The sequence below is a fragment of the Onychomys torridus genome, chromosome 18 (genome assembly GCF_903995425.1).
Source record: "Onychomys torridus chromosome 18, mOncTor1.1, whole genome shotgun sequence".
NCBI lineage: Eukaryota > Metazoa > Chordata > Mammalia > Rodentia > Cricetidae > Onychomys > Onychomys torridus.
Genome location: NC_050460.1, coordinates 19,419,699 through 19,432,354, shown reverse-complemented (window position 1 = coordinate 19,432,354; position 12,656 = coordinate 19,419,699). Strand labels below are relative to the sequence as shown.

General features: G+C 38.0%; 1 protein-coding gene across 8 annotated transcripts in view; it reads left to right on the top strand.

Annotated features, from left to right (window-relative positions):
- Positions 1-12,656, top strand: part of Fam135a (family with sequence similarity 135 member A) — a 78,530-nt gene that overhangs the window by 3,128 nt on the left and 62,746 nt on the right. For all 8 annotated transcript variants that reach the window (XM_036167103.1, XM_036167108.1, XM_036167105.1 and 5 more), the window contains one exon: positions 11,740-11,831. The gene's annotated coding sequence lies outside the window, so the exon portion shown is untranslated. The remainder of the gene's footprint in view (positions 1-11,739; positions 11,832-12,656) is intronic.

Sequence of the window (12,656 nt, the reverse complement as noted above, 5' to 3'; positions counted from 1 at the left end):
ATTATCTCTCAACTAAGAAACCATTCTGAGAACATTATAGTGTGTATTTTATTTTGGAGTTGTGTCAGACCAAGAAATAATACAGAAATTATTTCTAAAGTATCCTGTGAATATAGAAATCTGGGTTTGACCAAACACAGTGTGTTCTCTATAGACATCTAGAACATTCTGTTGCTGCCTTTAGCAACAATTTAGTCTGACTTAGAATTGGTATTCCTTTATTGAATCCCGTGAGGTTGCCCTATAGAATGCAAGTGCAGCATTCTTAATTGTTTTTAGAACAGTGGTGACTGTCACACATGGTCATTGATATGTTCCAGTTGCCAGTAAGTTAGACTTGGAAATGCTGCTCTCCCCTCGTGTGTAAGTAGTACCATCAGGGATTATCATCTTACTTGTAGGACCATAGAAGCCTGTGTACTCCCAACTAACACTTCCGTGGAAGCCTGAGTACCCCCAGCTATCACTGTTGTCTTTGGGAATTGAGAGCTCCAGACTGCTCTCATCCTTACTCAGCTTTAAGACTTAAAAGTAGCTCCCTATTCGGGTAGACAAGGTTAGAAAGTAATGGAATGCTTGTAGAGTAGTTTTGAAATAATCCTCATCCAGGTGAGCCAGGGAAATGTTAGGTGTGAAATCAGGAAAAAAGATTCTTTGAATGTCTAATTGAAATCTTCAGTAGATTTCCCCAGATTTTACAAAGATCTTCATTGGATTTTAATTGGAGCTAATAATTCTCTATTTAAAGTCCCCTGTCCTATAAAGGAAGCTATTTTCAAGCCATATACTTGAAATATAGTTGTTACTAGTTTTACTTGATATGTATTATTTTGAATAGATATTTCCTTGAATAGAATGATATTTAAAATTGTGATAAAAATCAAAGGTCAGCTGTTCATTGATCATCATGGACCAAAACCAGTGTAGTGCTTTGTGTATATTATCTTTTAAGCATTACTTTTCTAGCTAGGGATTATAAAATTATTTCCATTTGTGAAAATAGGTTTACATCTGAATTAGAGTCCAGATCTGGAATCAAAGTTGCTAGTAGAATAATAACTACAAGGAGGCATAGGATGTCAAGAAAACATTGTTTCTTACAATATTTTTAGAAAGTCGTGATTCGTTTTACTCTGAGTCTTGATTTCTCTTAAGATAACTAAACAAATATTTCAAGCACTGTTGAACACACCCTTGAACTAGACATTAGATGATCACTTTTGTAACTGTGGCTCTTCTGAAATCTTAAAGGTTTATGATAGCGTGTCTTATTCAAAGGCATTCTAGCCTATGGTGTTGGCAGAATTGTTTTTACATTAATGTATCCTTAAAAAGTTTGTATGAACTGCTTTTAATAAATTGAATATTCTCCAAAAACAAACAAACAAACAAACAAACAAACAAACAAATAAATAAATAGAATATTCCTATTGTACAAATAATAGTGGAGGTAGGGTTTGTCCATTGTCACATGAAAAGTTCTTTGTTCACTCTATTCTCATGTACAGAAGGAAACACAGAGTAACTCTCAGGATAACTAATGCTTCCTATTGTATTGTATTTCTTAAAATTTGCTGCCTTTTTTATGCCATTGACACAGTTTTCTAGTATCAACAGTGTTCTTTTGTTGTTTTTAAGAGAGCCTACATAATATGTCAGTTCTAATATTAGTAATAATGCATTTCCTTTCTAATATTCAGCTGTTTAAACACAAGCTTTAAAGAAACCAGAAAAGAGAGTCTCTTCAATGTATACTTTCGTTTGTGCAACTGTGGGTGTGGGAACTTTAGGGTTTCATTGGAAATACTGTTGAGTGCATGGGAAACTGAATATAATTAATTTAGTAAGTGTAATTTTTTTACCATTAGTGTTGTGTTCTGATTTTTCCTCTAGTGGGCACATTCATCTATGGCTTCATAATGATTAATTGTTTTTACAGCAGTGCTGGTATGAATTTTAGAGTATTGTAAAGGTAATGGGGTTGAACACATTTTAATTCTTTGTCTTCTTTCATTATTTCCTTTCTATGTGACTTTTAAATAGTCTCCTTTCTATGTGACATTGAAACAAACATTTTGACCCTGAATTTCTAGACTTATAGGAGAAATAAGTCAAATAGCATAATTAAAGCTACCAGAGTGGGAGTTGCTGTGCCAAGTTTTAAGTGAGTCTATTTGTTTTTATTTTACTTTGTTGTTTGGTCTATATTTGATATCACCGGCGGAGAACAAAGCTTTCCAAAACATGTCTGTCAAGCTCCTCTTCCCTTTCCTTTGGAAGGTCTGTCCTCTCTCCCCTCCCCAAAGAAGAGAATCAAATTCCATTAGTTTTAAATATTGTGTAATTCACACAATGTGCAAATGGCTGGTAAAATGCTAATTTGAGAGTTTACTTTTGATAAGTGAATGCCAGCAAAACTTTCTAGATATATGATTTTCTTTACTTAATGTGTCCTCTTTATTGTAACAACTCTCATGAGCTCAGATTTGCTGATTCACCCTTTTAACTGAGTGACTTTCCTGCTGAGGTTATGTACATGCAAATGATTCTGAGTAAAATAAGAAAAGGTTAAAAGCTATCTATGTGGTGGTGATATTTGCAGGTTGGTGCATGCCAGGTTGGCTGAGCCATTTAGAGCAGGGTATGATCCAGTACTGAGCATGGTTAGCTCCTGTAAGAAGCAAAAAAGATGGATAGGATGTCATGGCCTCAGCCAACCAAAAAAGGAATATAAACCTAAGAAATAAGATTTGCTCAGATATTCAGAATCAGCCAGCCAGTGCATACTTAATCACATGACCAGAAAATACACAGGATAGCAGCAGGCTTGATACAAAGACTGCAAATCCAGATGTCACTGGCTGATTGTTTTCAGTATATATGCTGTGGTTTATGACTTGGTCAAGATTAGCTCAAAGTAGTTATGTGATTTAGAGTTCTAACTTCAGACTGAAACTCAGGAAAGCTAAGCATTCCTTCCATCAGGAGGCCCGTCTTCTTACTGCTTGGTGGACTACAAACCGGGATTATTGAAAGAACTTTGTGTTACTCACAAGAAAACAGCATTCTGAAGACTTCTAGGGTTCCTCCTATTTACGTCTCTTACTTTCTTTAGAGAAACCCAGGAAATTGACACCAACTTTATATTCATTGCTAGTAGATGCCTTGAGGTAATTCCATTCTAACCTCATTAGAAAATTTCTGTACCATATTTCTAATTAACATACTTTTAACTATGCATTTTAGATATTCTTCCTATTGTTGGTTGCAAATCCCAAATATCAGTCTCAGTTCTCACTTATCAGAATGTGAAGGAATCTGCTGTTCTTTCATTTGAGATCAGTTTTCATGTCTGTCATAATGTGAGCCTCTCACTATAGTGATTATGAACATTAATAACAGTATGGCTCCTTAAATCTAACTATGTTAGATAATATTTAGCTGGGGAAAAAATGAACTTTTTCACAGTACTGAAGGAAAAAGTATTTCATGTTTTATGAGACAATGCTATATTAAATGCTAACAAGGAGCCTTTCGAGGAGCTTTTTTTTTCTCCTCTTCTGTAGGTGTGTCATTGTTTGTACTGTCACTATTACAGGTTCTGATTCCATTTATCTTACAGTCCCTAAATTACAAGTAGAATTCAGAAACTAGCTGTTGCCTCCAGCATTGCTGAAAGGTGGCCCCTGTATTCCTTGGGCTGACAAAAAGTATGGCATCTCCAATTTGTTCAGCTCCTTTTCCATCTGCCTTAGTAAACGGAATGTCCCAAGGGTGTCTGTGATCCCAAAGTTGAAGAGTTAGGGCTGCTCCTTGATTTCTGTGAGAGCAGTTAGTTTTTGTGGTCTCCAGTCTGTCTGAGGGGACTTCTGAACTTTGCCTCACTTTCAGGTGCTTCCACATCCACAGTGTTCTAAAACACTAATGACTTGTGCGTTGAGGAAGTGTTTTAGGATCGGTGTGGAAGATGTAGAAGCATCTTTTGCACTTTCTTAAAGTTCATCCCTTGGCAATTATTTGGTACTGATGTCTCAACGGCTCTGATGGGAGGTTGGTATCTTGGTATTCTTAAAAGCTATGCATGGCAGTACTACGTATTTAGTACTACTTCTGGAGCAGTTAGTGTATACATTAGCCAGTTAATGAGACAGCTTAGTATGAATAGACTGATAGACAGTAGAAATTTGTGAGTGCTTGCAATTTAAAATTTTCTAGTAACCACATATTTTAGACACAAGTAAAATTAGTTTTGAGGGGCTGGTGAGATGTCTCAGCAGATGAGCTCCTAGTGTAATGACTCACACAGTAGAAGGAAAGAGTTTACTCCTGCAAATTGTACTCTTACTTCCTCATGCATGCCATTATTGTGTGCCCCTGCATGTTAAATACAAAAAAAAAAAATGGGGAAAACAGGTAAAATTAATTTTAATAATAATTTTGGGTATTATAGCTAAAATACTACCTTGAGATATGTCAGTATAAGTTCTGAAGAGTCGGCTTGGTGGTTAAGAATACTTGCTACTCTTGCAGAGGACCAGAGTTTGGTTGCCAGGGTCTACATCAGGCAGCTCACAGCCACTAGGGAGTCTGGCCCCTGTGGGCACCCATTTATACACATAAATCAGAAGTTTTAAATATTTTTAAAAGACAAGTTGTGCTGCATAGTTTTTGGTTTTTTTATGTATTTATCTTGGTTTTTTGGTTTTTTGAGACCTGGAACTCACTCTGTACACCAGACCGTCCTTGAACTCACAGAGATCCACCTGCCTCTGCCTCCTGAGTGCTGGGATTAAAAGTGTATAATGCCATGTCTGGCCCTAATATTTTTAACACTCTATGTATAATACTTAATGTAGTATCAGCACAGTAAAGCTATGCTTAATAGGGCTCTTACTTAAGATTTCTATTGCAGTGAAGAGACACCATGACCATGGCAACTCTTTTAAAAGAAAATATTTAATTGGGACTGGCTTACAGTTTCAGACATCTGGTCCATTATCATCACAGTGAGAAGCATGGCAGCATGCATCTAGGCAGGTAGACGTGGTGCTGGAGAAGGAGCTGAGAATGCATCTTAATCTGCAGGCAACAGGAAGTGAACCATGACTCACACTGGGTGTAGTTTGAGCATATAAGACGTCAACTCCCCTTCCCACACACACAATACACACCTCCTCCAACAAAGCCACACCTCCTAACAGTGCCACTCTCTAGAGGCCAAGCATTCAAATATGAGTCTGTGGGGGCCATACCTGTTCAAACCACCTCAATAGGGAAATCTAACATGGCTTTTATGTTTAATTGAAATTAAATTAAGAAATCAGTTGTTCAGTCACACTAGACACCTCTTCGTTGTGGTCTCCATGTTGGACAGAGTATTTCAGAAAGAATAAGAATGACTTTCAGATTATCACTGAATTTTTTTTCTTGGAGAGAAAACTAACTTCCTGAAGTATTACAAGGTTTTTTCCTCCCTGCATATCAGATTTGCTTGGCAGAGGTGGGGAAATCCTTTCTTATCTCCATAAGGGCTTTTCAGAACAAATTTCTCACTGAAATTGTCTGGATTGGGGTTTGTAGATTGCTCAACTGAACTATCTGTTGGTGACTTAGGAAATTGTGCAGAATGGATTCCTGTTTGATTGGCCTCCAGATTATTGAGTTCTATATTCTGCTTTGCCAGGGCTAGAAGAATAAACCATTTAGTCTCATGTAAGTCAGCTGATTCTGGTAGCATCAGAGGCCAGGGTTAAATTGACAGGCTCTGAGCCAGCCGTAGGCTGTCCAAAAGGCTGGGAAGTTCATGGCTGTAGAGATGGCAGAAAGGTAAGGCACTGAAGAATGCCCTATGCATAATGGAGGTAAAAGGAAAGAAATCCTTCCTAGCTATTTATTCAGTTCTTGAGAAAGGACGGATCAGGACTTCTCTTGTGAGTGGCATAAAAAAAAATCTATGTAAATTAGAAATCAATTTGTTAATCTGTAGAATGAATTTGCACTTTTTGAATTTGGTTTGCAGTGCACAGTTTTTGTCCTTGTTTTTTAATTAGTTGACAACTTTTAAAAGTAAGATTTTGCTGGTTGTGATGGCACACATCAGTAGGAGGCAGCAGATGCAGGAGGAAAAAAAAAATTCACCTTTGGGGAACAAAATGGCTTCCAGCTTGCTCTTGAGAATTTTGGACCACCAAGGCTGGACTGGAGATCACAGAAAATGTTTGGTTCCTCTTGCAGAGAGGTAGCAAGATTGACGGAGCCAAAGCAGCATTTGCTTAGCATTTCATAGATGGAGAAAGACTAGTTTGTGACAGGGGAGTCACAAACATGTTCAATGACCCTGAGAGTCCTAAAGTTTTCTTTCCTCTTTCATCCCTTTACCTTTTCCCTAAGTTCTTTTGTTATTTTTTCCCCTCTAAGCAATTCATAAAAATAAAACTGCCTGTGCTTTAGAGGGTCACAGTGAAAGTCACAGTGATATATAAGCATCGTTTACGTATTTGTATACATACATATTTCTTTTTAAAGTTACTTAGTAAAAAGGGAAGGATTTAAATAAAGGAGATAGTAATAATATAACAAAAAGCACAGCAGGATATAGAAATTGGAGTAAAGGGAACTTCTGAATATATACTAATAAAGGAGCTTATTCATCTGTTTTAACATATCTGTACCATAATTCCTTTTTCCAAGTTGGTTTATTTCAGAGAGAAGAAAAATGATCAGTTCTATTTATGGAATCTTTAATATTAGTTAAATTTATTTTACTAATAATTAAATTTGTGTACCTTCCATGTGTCTGGCCATAGATATGACTCAGTAAACAGTAACCAGAATTTCCCACGTTACAAAAGTTTATATTTTAGATGTAAAAGAGTAAAAAGCTGGATTTGTAGTACTTGCTTACAGTTGAATTATTTAGAGGAAGAAGTAGAAAGATTGGGAATTCAGAACCAGCCTGATAGCAATACCTGTTTTTAAAAGGTAGTAGGTAAAGTGTTGTGAGTTATTTGTATACTAAGATATGTTGCTGTAATTGGTTGAATAAAGAGCTGAATGGCCAGTAGCTGGACAGGAGACAGACATAGGCAGGATTTCCAGGGAGAAGGAGGAAAAGAAGGAATCTAGATGCGTGAATTACTCCAAGAGATGCCAATGAGACATGGAGGGAATCAGACATACAGAATGAAAGAAAGGTAAAAAACCATTAGGCAAAACATAGACTAATATAAATGGGTTAATTTAAGTTATAAGAGCTAGTGGAACAGGACTAAGCTAAACGTCAAACTTTCATAATTAATAATAAGTCTCTGTCATTATTTGTGAGCTGATGGCCGATGAAAAAGCTTATTACAGTAGAGTCTTTAATATTTTAAAGAGATATAAGTGCAGAGGAAACAGATAGGCTGTAGCAGGAAAATGTGGCCAGGGCAGGCCTAATTGAGAAGCTGGTATTTGAGTCTAGCCCAAGAGAAGGTGAAGGAGTGAGTCATGCGCCCCTGGAGGGACGAGCACCCCAGAGAGAAATGAATGCAAAGACTTTGGGGCCATTGAGCGTGCTTGAGGAATAGAAAGGAGTAAAGCATGACTGGAGAGGGCAGACTGCTAGGAGATGAGGTCAGAGAAGTTATGAGAGATCCACATACACTAGGGTATAGATGAAGTGCATTTTCTGTATCAAAGAATCATAAGACTGAAGAACTGAGCAGTGTCTAAACAGCTAAGACACTCTGGAATCTACAACCCTTCCCTTCTTTGCCAGTCTAAGAGTTTGGTCCTAATCTGTGGGATCAAAACTAGATCACTGTCAAGAAAGTGTTCCAGCCTAGAAAAAAAATGAAGGGATGTAGCTGAAAGTTTTCCCGTGTCCCGCCTGGCAAAGTCAGGACAAATCTCTCACCTGCCAGTCCCGCAGCTGCTCGGACCCAGATATACACACACAGGCTTATATTATTTTTAAACTATGGCCATGGCAGGCTTCTTGTTATCTAGTTCTTATATCTTAAATTAACCCATTTCTGTAAATCTATACTTTGCCACATGACTTGTGGCTTACTGGTACTTTACATCTTGCTTCTCATGGTGGCAGCTGGCAGGTCTCCTCAGCTCTCTTTTCTTCTTCCCATGTCTCCAGTTAGAATGTCCCGCCTAACCTTATTCTGCCTCACCATTGACAAAACATCTTTATTTATCAACCAGTCAGAGCAACATATTTTCACAGCATACAGAAAGACATTCCCCCCCCCATCAAAGGAAGATGACGTTCAGGGCAAAGAATTTCCTTTTAAACAAGTAAGGCAGATGCTACATGCACCACTTCCTCTTCTATCCCATGAGTACGGTCAGTTGGCCACATTCCATGGATAGGATAACTTGGCATCAGGAGATTGTTTCAGTCTTGGGCTGGGTGACCATTCACTTGGAAAGGAGAAAAGAAATGACATGCAGTGTACCAACCAGTCTGCTGCTCTGGCCATCCAGATAGCCCATGTGGAACCTGTCGGAACATGTTACCTCCCTTCCTAAATCCAAACCAAACCGGAGCCTTCTGTGTGTTCCATTCACCCTAGGTCACAGAGAGATCTGCAAGTCCCGTTACCCCACCCCTCCTACATGTGCCAGTATTATATGGTAAAATCATTTGGGAAAACAGTGGGAAACACTTTCTAGCTGAGAGCAATGTTGGACTGGAGTGATGAAGATACTGTGTCCTGGCAGTGGAGGAATACCTGTGTTGATTGCATTGGGAGCCCTCTGATTGCTATCTAGATATTTCTTCCCTTTGTTAACCTCCATATAGCCACATTAAAGTTCATGTTGAAAGTCTGTCTACTTTCAGTTTTCATAGCCTTCCACACCTTCCTGCTATTGCAGATTCTATAACTTGCAAGTTAACATAGTCACAGGCTTTTGTAGGTTATTTCTTTGATAAATAATGTTCTGTTAAAAAAAATAGGATTTTTATGACTTTTTTCTCCATTCTATTTTCTGCGACAGTGACTCACTAAACTTCTTTTGTGGACGTGGTTCATATGATTGCCCTTCCTCTCTTGCTTCATTTTAATGGCCTTATTTTAGTGAGATTCATTTTTATCTTGTATAGTGGCCATTGTCTTTAAACTATGTGGAATAACAGGCACTTGTCAGCAGCACCTTTGACCTAATCTTGTTTAGTTATTGGGGACTAGGGGGGTCCAGCCCCTCTATAGTTCCCTCCCAGGGTCTGGGAAGAAAGGAAATGAATCTATGTACATGAAATTCCTTAGTCCATACACTTTATTATTCTGTGATAGTGTTCTCTCTACACAGCTTCTATTCCGCTCTCATGTCTAGCTCCTTTCTTGCCCGATTTCTCCTTACATTTATGTGTTGTCCTTTCCAGGTTCTATCTTAATTCCTTTGTCTAGTTCTGCCTTTTCTAGGTTCTCATCCATCTAGTTCTTTCCCATCTTAGCTCCTCTCCCATATCCTTCTCTGTCATCTTGTTCTTCTTCATCTTGTTCTTCCCCATCTGGCTCTTCCTCATCTTCCATCTTGTTCCTCTAGTACTCTCTTCTCGCCCTCCAATCTAGTTCTTCCCCATTTCAGTTTGTTCCTGTCAAGTTCTTACCCATCTAGTTCTTCCATTCTCTTTTCCTTTCTTCCTGCTGTTCTCTCTCTGTTTACAGAAAATGCCTGCCTTTTCTTTCCCTGGGCACTTGGTTCCCTGCCTCCTCGGGAATGTTGTTTTATCTCTCACCTTGATATGTTAAAAACCTCTTTTGTTCTCAGTCAAAATGCTCTGGAGAACCACTAGGCTTCCTCAAGGCCAGGGGATGGTCTGAGCTTCTTTAGCACAGGAAACAAAGCTGGGAGTCTCTGCCAGCTTGTCTCCTAAGCTCAGCAGGACAGTAGTAGCTACTGTTCAGCAGGTCTGGGGAGCTGAACTGTTTACCAATAGGTCTGGGCACGCAAGGATTTCATAGCAGAAGACAGCTGGAATATTAAAGGCTAGGTAACACCAAATAGTCATAATAAATGGCTCACCTGTCAAAGTTCAGCTTTGATACACAGCTGAATCTTTATGAAATATTCTTGCAGCATGCAAGATTTTTGTCAACAATTTTTAGAATTCTTTTGAGAAAGGAACTTATCCTGCTTTGGGATATTGGAGTACTTGGCTGCAAGACCCCAGTGTCTGCCCCTTTACTTCCTTTCATCTTTACTTACAAACCAAGCAACGTAGTAGGCCGGGCGGTGGTGGCACACACCTTTAATCCCAGCACTCTGGAGGCAGAGCCAGGCAGATCTCTGTGAGTTCCAGGCCAGCCTGGGCTACCAAGTGAGTTCCAGGAAAGGCGCAAAGCTACACAGAGAAACCCTGTCTCAACTCCCCCACCACCAAAAACAAAAAAACAAAAACAAAAACAAACCAACCAAAGTAAACACAGCAAAGAACCACCCACACAACTGGTGCTGTGATTCTTTTCAACTACTTTTCTGGGGCTCTGGCCATAGCCATATAGACACCTAGTTCTGCAGGGTATTGCAGATAGTTTTATCAGTTGTTATGCTCTATGTAAGAGAGTTTATTAGGGTTTGGGGATAGCTCAGTAGTAGAGCGTTTGCCTAGCAAACGCAAGGCCCTGGGTTCGATCCTCAGCTCCACAAAAAAAAATAAATAAATAAAAAAAGAGTTTATCAGTATTTTTAGTATGTTTCCTTGTTGCCTGGTATGTAATTACTGAGCTAATGCCATGTATCTTAGGATTTTGTTGCAACTGTACCCTACTTCTGGTAATTATTGATTCATATGTTTTAGGATTCTATTCTAGCTGTACCCTACTTATTAAAATTTTGTGCATCAGAAAAGCCAATTAGTGTAACATCCCAAAATGAAAGGAGTTTAAGAGAGAACTAAGTTTATCTCTCGCCCATGTAATAGGCTCCTACTGGTTTATGGGAGATGGGTGCTGTATAATTTAAAGGGAATGAATATGTAAGGGACGCAACATCTGGGGACTGAAATCTTAAAGCCTTATTGTTACCTTTCTACTGTACTGTATGTGCTTCCTGCTTTTCTTGGAATTACTGAGCCCATTGCGATCCAGAACTGACATACACTCATTTCTGTGAAGTGGGGAGTCTTTTATCTAAAGATACATTGATTTGATCTATATTAATCTTTATTATTTGTTGATGAGATTACTAAAGGACTTGGCAGAATCTACATCATCATGACAGAAGAAAAAAGTGAAAAATGAACATGTTCCTCATTTTACTGTTTTAGGAATACAGTTATGTTAAAGGCAGAAGTTTTTTGTGTGAATATTTGAAATGTAAGGACAACTACAGTGTAGTCAGCCTTTTGTCATTATTTTAAATACTATGTTTTATGCACATGTGTTCATGAAATACATGTGTGCATATTCAAGACATTTGAAAAATCACTACTTCATTATTGTGAGGAATTCTACACTTAAAAATTAACGATAAGCTTCCAGTGTTTTAGGTGTTGATTGAGAAGCATTTCTGAACCATTGAACTAAGAAAGTACCCTATATTGTACTGTGCAGTCTACATGAGTGCATCCTTAATAGAAATGCATAATAGTGATGAAGTTATAATGCATTTCCAAGTCTTGAGGAGGATGTAGGTCCTATGTTTTAATTGTGATTGTTAAAGTAATGAAATGTAGGTATCTTTAAGGTAGATTTTGTATGTCTTAATTTTATTTGAGATTTTACTGTTCCTTTCTCCTAGGGAGAACAATATATTTTTAACAACAGGAATCAGTAACTGGAAATACAAGATTGGTTATTTAATAATGTAAAATGAAGATTTGATCAGCAGAGGTAAGCATATGGCATTTCTTTTGCACATAATTTGTCATAGGTTAGAATATTTGCTGAATTTCAAGGAAATACTTTTCAAGAGCTATGAAACTAGGAATTTTACTGTGCTTGCATGCTAATGAGTTGCTTACCATGGTGCCATAAGGTTGGCAGAAGACACTGGACTCTCCAGTCAAAGATAAAAATTGTTTGTACACCCAGCATTTGAACTTGAGTGCCAGGTGACATCTACATAGGAGTAAATTGTATTATAGAAGAGCAGTCCTGAGCTAAAGGATCCTGAAACTTTGATAATGGACAGTGGACCATCTGTTTTCTGCTTTGGATGGCTTTACTGGGTAGAATAGTCTGCAGATCTGCTCTTTGTTCTAAAGTGAGACACTGTGTCGGAAGTTTAAAACTGTAGCAAATGTCCCTGGAGAGAGAGCCTGGAATAAAGGCTATCATCGGTTTCTCTGGTTGGAAGAGGTGCAGAGACACCAGGAGTCAGTGGGGACTGTCTCATAACATTTCTTTTCTCTAAATTGCTTTTTAAAATATGTGCTCTTGGTAAAGATGTTTGTTATTTTTCTGAAGCAGTAAAGATAGAAACCACCGAAACACCAGTATTAGGTGACTGTTTAAAATGTAACATGCTCACAGAATAGTAGTTACACTTAAAATCATGTTATTTGTACATTTATTGGTTTAAATGTTCTTCAGAGAATTATTTAAAATGAGCAGATTAGGAACTGTGCTTGCCATTGATACCAGTTTTATAGAAATTGTACTAATGCACTCATATGAATCTATAAATGTCAATGAATATGTGAATATTTTAATTTT